The following is a 7,418-nucleotide window of genomic DNA, read 5'->3' on the forward strand; positions in this document are numbered from 1 at the left end:
CAGTTTTACAAGGGCAAATGGCATTTAGTTCTCCTCAGCGCCCCGTAAGAGAGGGAGAGAAATATGTGAGAGAGGAAAATGAGGAGAAAGAGATAAAAAATGTGGAGAGTGAAGACAGGGAGAGCAAGAGACATTGACATAACCAAATGCCATATTGATGGAATTTGTCAACACCTAATAAGGCATGATTTAATCAAACAGTAACTCTCTGTGAAATATCAATTAAGCTCCATTCTAACACCGTTCTTTTATTTTCAGATATTTCAAACGTTATACATGTGATGCACTTGTGCCCAAAGTAAGCCATGGTCATGCTTCAAATTGGTTCTGCTGCAGCATGGTGCATTTCATTCTGCGTCCAGCCATAGTGTTTTCTAAGAGGATTTTTTCACTATAACCAGGGCCACTGGAATTATGCTGCATGGGAGGACCAAATTTTACAGAGGAAATGACTAAATTACGCAGCAAGAAAAGACAAATTAGGAGGCCTAATGCGGCACATTTTATGATAGTATTATTACACTATTTTTTCAATTTTTACATATAGTAACACTGTATGGGAAAGGACTTCACCTTAGTAGTACCAGTTTACTACCCTGATAAAGCAACAAGAAACTCAAAGATGATCAGCAAACCTTTGCGAAGGGCCTTCCACTGCACAGGAGCATTTGTCACCACTTTTGAACCGGTAAAGTTGGAAACAATTATTTTGAGTATAATCTGCAAATTATGCAGCAGATAATGGTTTATGTGATAAATGCAGTAATTCCATTACAAGGCGAAAAATGCCAGATCTGCAGAATTGCAGAATTCCAATGTCCCGGAAAATAGGGTTACAAATCAGTGCCCTAAAACGCATGTGCCGGGCGTTTTACTGCTGAGGCTAATACTGTTTGCCACTGATTATCTGGCAGATAGCTCTTTCTGGTAAATGATATGTATGAATGTCAGTCGAGTTTTGCATATGCACATTTATACCATTCGAAAGGAGATGGAGATAGAAAGGACAATAGAAACAATCTGGAGATAGGGTGCAAGGGAGGAACAGGAATGAGGATCAGGGTTGGAGAAGGTGAGAAGGGAAGGTACAAAAGAAAGAGAAAGAGAGATGAGAAATAGTGATAGAAGAAAGAATGAGGGGTGAAGACAAGCATTAAGTAGAAGATAGAAGGATTCAGACAGGGAGTCACAGAAATATAATTAGAGAAAGTAGAATGGAAGGGACTGATGGAAAGGATAAGAGAGCAGAAGGAAAGGGAAGAATGAAGGAAAAGGAGATGGGGAACCTGCAGTTTTTTTTACTTAAAAATGAATTAAAATGCATCATTTTAAGGGGGTTCCACTTTCTGAATAAGTAGTTGGGCACCAACATTCATGTAAATACTATTTGTCCTCTTACAAAGTTACATGCTGAAATGAAGGAAAAATGAAACAATTATGTCTATTCATGTTAAATATTCAAAAGAGGCTCTTATGCCCTTTAAATACAAATGAAAGCACACAGGAGGAACTGGGACTACAATTTCAACTTTGCCAGGAAGTCAATTGGCTTGCAACATAATAGGATAAATAAATAAAAAATACATAATTCATCAATGCTTATTTTCTCAGTCACCACATGGAGTTCCACAGCCTTTGTTTTTTGTTCTTTAAATACTTTACATCAACGTGTCATTATTTTGTAACTTTTAAACTGACAACTACCACATTAGGTGAATAAATATTATTGAACTCAAGAGAATAACAAAAGGTACTTTAAAGGAGGCACCAAAGCTGAATAAGCAGTAACAATCAAGATAAATAGAGGCAAAATCTATCAACAGGATTGGGATCATGGTATGTTCTTGTCTAGGTTTCTTTCTCATACTTCAAACAGTATCCATTATAGTGGATACGTGAAAATTCAAAAGTTGTTCAGATGCCATAAGTGCAGAAACAATCTGCACGCATTTGAAATTTTAAAAACCTTGCTAAATGTATCCTTTTTACACATGCAAAAATAATAATGCAGATAGTAGAAATGTTTCTGTATCCTCATGCACCATTGTGCACTAAGAAAGTCTTCATTTTGTTAATAAGTCCTTTCCTCTTAGCCCCGCCCCTAGCTCCACCAAAAATTCCACCCAAAACTCCACCCGCAGTCTATGGCTTAATTTGGTGAGTACCTGCACTTATTTTTTCCCATTTAAAGCACTGCTTCCGGAGGGGAGGGTATCATTTAACATTATCCATCTTGAGGCAGAGTAACACTACGGCGGCTGTAGTGTTATGCTGCACTGAGAGCCTGCACATCTGGCTTTACCTATATCTGGGGGGAGGGGGCAGGGGCCTACCCTTGCCACCCCTCCACCCCCCTATGCGGACGCTCATGCACACAATACTAATTTAAAGATGCTTTTGTACAGCACCGCCTCAGAAAGGTGAAAGTCTGTGAAGGGGCGTGAGGAATTGCACTTGTACTGTCCATTTCAAAGCATCTGTTGGTAATAAGGATTTGCCATTGGAGCACACCAAATGATGGCGACTTGGCAAACGCGAAACCCGAGTTGGCATGCTGTAGGAAATGAGGGAACAAGAGCGGGCAAAATTTGCCACATAGGAGGTGGCCACACAACAGAAAGCTGATGGGGAGCTTCATGCCGCTACAACAACAGTACAGGAGTGCTCTCACTGTCTGTTAATAAAACAAGTAGCTTGAGAAACACCGCTCACCAATGGCAAAGAACACGTAAACTTCTCATTTATTTTATTTGTTCACTTTACTTAGAACAGGTTAAAGAAAAGGCCAGTGTGCATTTGGTCTCCCGCTCGCACAAACTACATAGATGCAAACAGACTAGGCACCCTTCTCCGGGGGTACATCATTGCTCTCTTTGTTACCTTTCAGACTCCAGGGTCTTACACACCTGAGAGTGGCTAACATATGTTGCAGCACAGGAGGCAGTGGGGGGGACAGCTCTTTAAGGGTCTCAACACTTACCAGCCGTCCTTGCAGAGGGGCGTGCTGCTGAGCTTTGCCAGGGCTGCAGGAGCTTAAAAGCAGGGCTGGGGGAGCATGAATCTGTGTACAAAAATGGGAGTTTAGCAGGGGCAACCAGTGACGGGTGGGAGGTGGTCACGGAGGGACAGGCACCCAACAAAAAATACGGGCAGGCACGGGGAGATTAAATGATTTGCCCGAAATTTAAACGCGGGGGAGGAGGACGAAAACAAGCTGGGCGGAGAGAAATGGACTGCAGTGCTTGTTTGTAAAGAAAAAGAAAAAGTACTTGAAGAGTGAAATAGCCAGTGAAAGGACACTGGCTAATAGACAGTGGCCCGAAGATGTACTTGGTCCAAGCTCCATACCACAGCATAGATGACAAAGCACAGCAGGAAGTGAAAGCAGACCATGTTGAGGCCAATGAGAAACAAGTAAATCAGAGCGACGTTGGAATCAACAAATGGTAAGTTCAGGTGAGTAAGTAGTGGGTTCTAAGCCACTAAGATCTTTTTTTTCAATACAAAAGACTTGAAAGCACAGCACAAGCGAAACCTAAAAAAGGTTAATAGTTAGTGCTTTCTGGTGTGTGATCCAAGTGACATGAATATGCATACCCTGACACATGGATATATTTAATTTTCAAAAAAGTTAAAATTATAGGGTTGGCATGTTATAAAGTCAAATTCATTGAAAGCGTCTTCAAAATGATTTATGCATTGAGCCGGATCCAAAAATTGACTTAAGCCCACTAAGCTTAAGTGTCCAAAGTGAAGCACTACTTGCTATTGGTATGATCACTGCACTTTACTAGGTCTCTTGACTTAAAAATAACAAATACTCTTTGTGTTCCTCAGATTTTGGGACACACCACATAAAGAGGGGGGTTTCTCTTTAGCCTTTATCTACATATCTTTGCTTGGTACTAGAGATGCAAATATACCTTTTATTGGCCCAGTTTACGTGGCATTAAGCAGCCGTGGAAAGGAATCTGCAACAATGTATTATTCAATCTGTGAGGCGGTGGCTAACTGTATTTTACTTTTTGGGTTTGAGGGACAACCAGGGAACAATGAGAGTGTATAATAGCCACCCTACAATATATTAGGATCCACTGCACATTCTGATATGACACTGTATTCGTTGACTAATTTACTTTCTGATTTCTGTGCATTTTGGGAAAGCTGCATGTCAGTTTGAAATTTTTCATTAATACCAACGTTAAATTGCAGGTTCTCTCTGAAATCCATATGTTGTAATGTGTACGCTTATTAATATGAGCTAATTGTACTGATTTTCCTTACTATATATTTGTTATTAATAACATTTGTCATAGAAAATGCTAAATATATTTTTTTTATGGCAAATAGTACTGCAATTATCATAGTATAAACTACTGCTCCTTATACAGAGTAAACCTACTCTTTGAGAACCTTTGCTTGTTAAAGCGTTCCACTTTTCCTGTTTGGCACTGGCTGTTAGCGCACTACGTGGGACACTTTTTAAAAGTAGCTACTTAATTTGCATAAGCAAACCAAATCATAGAAACCCAACGTGTTGTTATATATGCGCTCCGTATGTGTCCCCCAGGGGAAAAGTGTCAAGATGCACTCTTTGAATGCATGTGGAAAAAGGGGTGCACCCCACAAGCAATTCCTAGTGGGTCCCTATCTTGATATCACTGACAAGACATTTGGGGCTACACACTACTCAAAAACATAACAAAACTGTCTTAATATGCTTTCTTTCCAAACGCAGGGAAGTACAAACGGGGCAAACTATTGCAAAACAGTGCAAATAAACTGTTCTCCCACATTCCGGATTCAAGCTTAAATGATCCACTGTTATCCTAATGCAGCTCTGGCCGCTGTAAGATCTAATAGCAGCTCCAAGAGGTGAGTGGAATTTATCTGCAGATGTTTTTGTCGATCTTTCACTACTTATCACTGGCAGTGTGCCTTATGGTCAGGTCTACTGGAATTATGCGTCAGAGGAGGACCAAATTATGCGGCAGGGTTTACTAAAATATACGTCGAGAAAAGGCAAATTATGCAACATACCGTGGAAGATTTTGTTTTAGTTTTACTTAATTATTTTGTCTTGTAACACTATGTGAGAAAAGAGTTCACCTTAATTAGAACCAATTCAATATTCAACTACAGCAATAAGCAACTGAACAACGACTAGTCTACCTTTGAATAAAAGCCTTCAGTATGCAGGAACCCGAGTTGCCATATTTGTTGCAACTTTTGATCCATTTGAGCTCGGAATATTTAGGCAGATTATGCAGTAAAAAACAGATTACAAGGCAAATGTAGCAAATACATAGTTATGCAAATATCGTCGCAGAATTGCATAATTCCAGTGCCAATGCATATATTTCTTGTATGAACTGAAACCAGACTGCAGAACACACAGTGCAGTCAAATGCTTCCTTTCTGGTTCCCTCAATCACTACAAATGTAAGACTGAAACCCCGGCTCATTTGTGTTCTCCATCCGTCTCTCTAGTCATAGTGTAGCCTTTATTTTTGACAAAAATATTAGCTGGTGGTCAGCACCAGCAATTTAATCACAGCACATTCAAAAGTAATGATAGCCACCACCCAGGGCATTATGATAGCTGTGAGTTGCCTGAACTAATCTGAATTCTCCCACTTGTAGGAGTGTGATGCTTAGTGGCTGTGTTTCGAGTGGCATTGGCAGGGCTTCAGGGGCAACTAGTGGTGCAAGCTGCAGTTGCCTTCTCAGAAGGCCCTTCTTAGCACGCGTTTACAAATACAACACTCCGTAAAGATTACGTTTGTAAATCGAGAACAAATGGCAACACTCTTCCTCAACAATTCACCCCTCCCTTATGAAACTGGCCTGTGACACTTCATATACATCATCTGCTTAACCGCGCATCCTGTTTTTTAATAACTGAAAATCCTAGCATTACTTGCTACTTGCATCTGATCATATTGTGGTGGGAGTCTTACAACAGGGCGTCCAGAGAGATTGGAGCCTGTTACTTCACGATTACCACACGACGGGAATAAATAAGTGGTTACAATAACGCTAGGCCAAAATCCGTATTTAAGTATATTCAACAAAATTCTAATGACTGTTACGCAGTCCAAAATCATTTAGATTTCATGGGCTACTCACTCTCGATCGACTTTCAAAAACTCACCCTTTTGGCAACTACTGATTATTCGGCCCGGTAGCTGTCACGTTTTTCAAAAGTAGCGCAGACCAGAAGATAAAGCAGGACTACCAGCTATGTGTCCGCTGGCTAGTACTTTTTTTCTACACTTGCTACTCATGGCCTGGAGAGTTATGAATGGGGTAGCCAGAGACCTCCATCTCACCAGGGCACCACTTTTCCATTCCTGAGCTTTGCGTTTACATAGGAGTGAGTTACGGGAGTGTTTTAGTTCGTTTTAGCTGCGCCAATTGGACTGTGACACCCGATAACAATGATAGGTTGAAGCAAAGTCAAGGAAGGGAATAGGGGTGGACTAGGGTATAGAGATATCTGGTCGCCCTTGTCATAAAGGAGCTGAACGTGCCCTGCTTACTTTCAGTAGTTTCCACCGCGAGCCCTGCCCTCTACCCCTTCAGCGCCAAACACGAGGCTACTGAGGGCGGGGCTTAGGACGGAGCTAAATCCTGCAATATCATCAAAGCTGCACGATGTCACCTCCGCTGTCTGTTTCGAAGCCTAGACGTCTATTCGCGTTTCCTGCAGTGAAATCAAATAAGAAAGAAAGCAAAATCTGGCAAAAAAAAATAGAAAACTGCCTACATGCGCTTGCAAGATTGCCACAGATCAGTGACCAGCCGTAACTTTGCAATTTCGATGATAAACGCAGAACGCAACTCACCCCCAATCCCCCTCCACCAAAGCGTCCGAGGCTGTAGGACTGCCCGGGTGAGCCGGGCTCCCAAAGCAGCTGCGAGCAGCTTACAGCAAGCGCAGCTGGAGCGGTGGGAGGAGCCAGGCAGCCGCCCGGCCTTCACTTTCGTTTCTCCACAGTGACGACACAGTCCTGTGGGGGCGTGGAGGGCTCTCTGCTCTATGCAAAAATGCGGCAGCTCAGCTCCTCAAGGCTGAGAGGAGATGCTGTAAGGATCTCGTATACCCCTCTAACTTCTATAAATTCAACCCAGCGCACAGAATGACAACTCTCATCAGCACAGAATTACACAAGAGGCACTAAGCACATAAATGCAATGTAATTTTTAAAGCCAATGTAATGCCTTTTTAATTTGCTTTCTGATAACACCTGCTAACTATCTGTGCTTTGGGAAACAGAAGAATTCACCTCCCAACGTTTTCAGGAGACCCTCTCTAAAAATTGGGAAATTACCTAAACATTTACAGATATCTTGCAGGACAGCTAGTGAAAATTATGACTGTCCCGGCAAATCCAGGACGCCTGCTCACCATACTA

General features: G+C 41.7%; 1 protein-coding gene across 3 annotated transcripts in view; it reads right to left on the minus strand.

Annotated features, from left to right (window-relative positions):
• Positions 1–6,974, minus strand: part of RNASEL (ribonuclease L) — a 164,408-nt gene extending 157,434 nt beyond the window's left edge. The window contains exon 1 of one of the 3 annotated variants that reach the window (XM_069232069.1): positions 6,849–6,974. The gene's annotated coding sequence lies outside the window, so the exon portion shown is untranslated. Of the gene's footprint in view, positions 1–6,154; positions 6,543–6,848 lie in introns of those variants that run through there. The other 2 variants (XM_069232070.1, XM_069232071.1) reach the window with 2 other exon arrangements.
• Between the last annotated feature and the right edge of the window lie 444 nt (positions 6,975–7,418).

Source organism: Pleurodeles waltl, chromosome 4_2, assembly GCF_031143425.1.
Source record: "Pleurodeles waltl isolate 20211129_DDA chromosome 4_2, aPleWal1.hap1.20221129, whole genome shotgun sequence".
NCBI lineage: Eukaryota > Metazoa > Chordata > Amphibia > Caudata > Salamandridae > Pleurodeles > Pleurodeles waltl.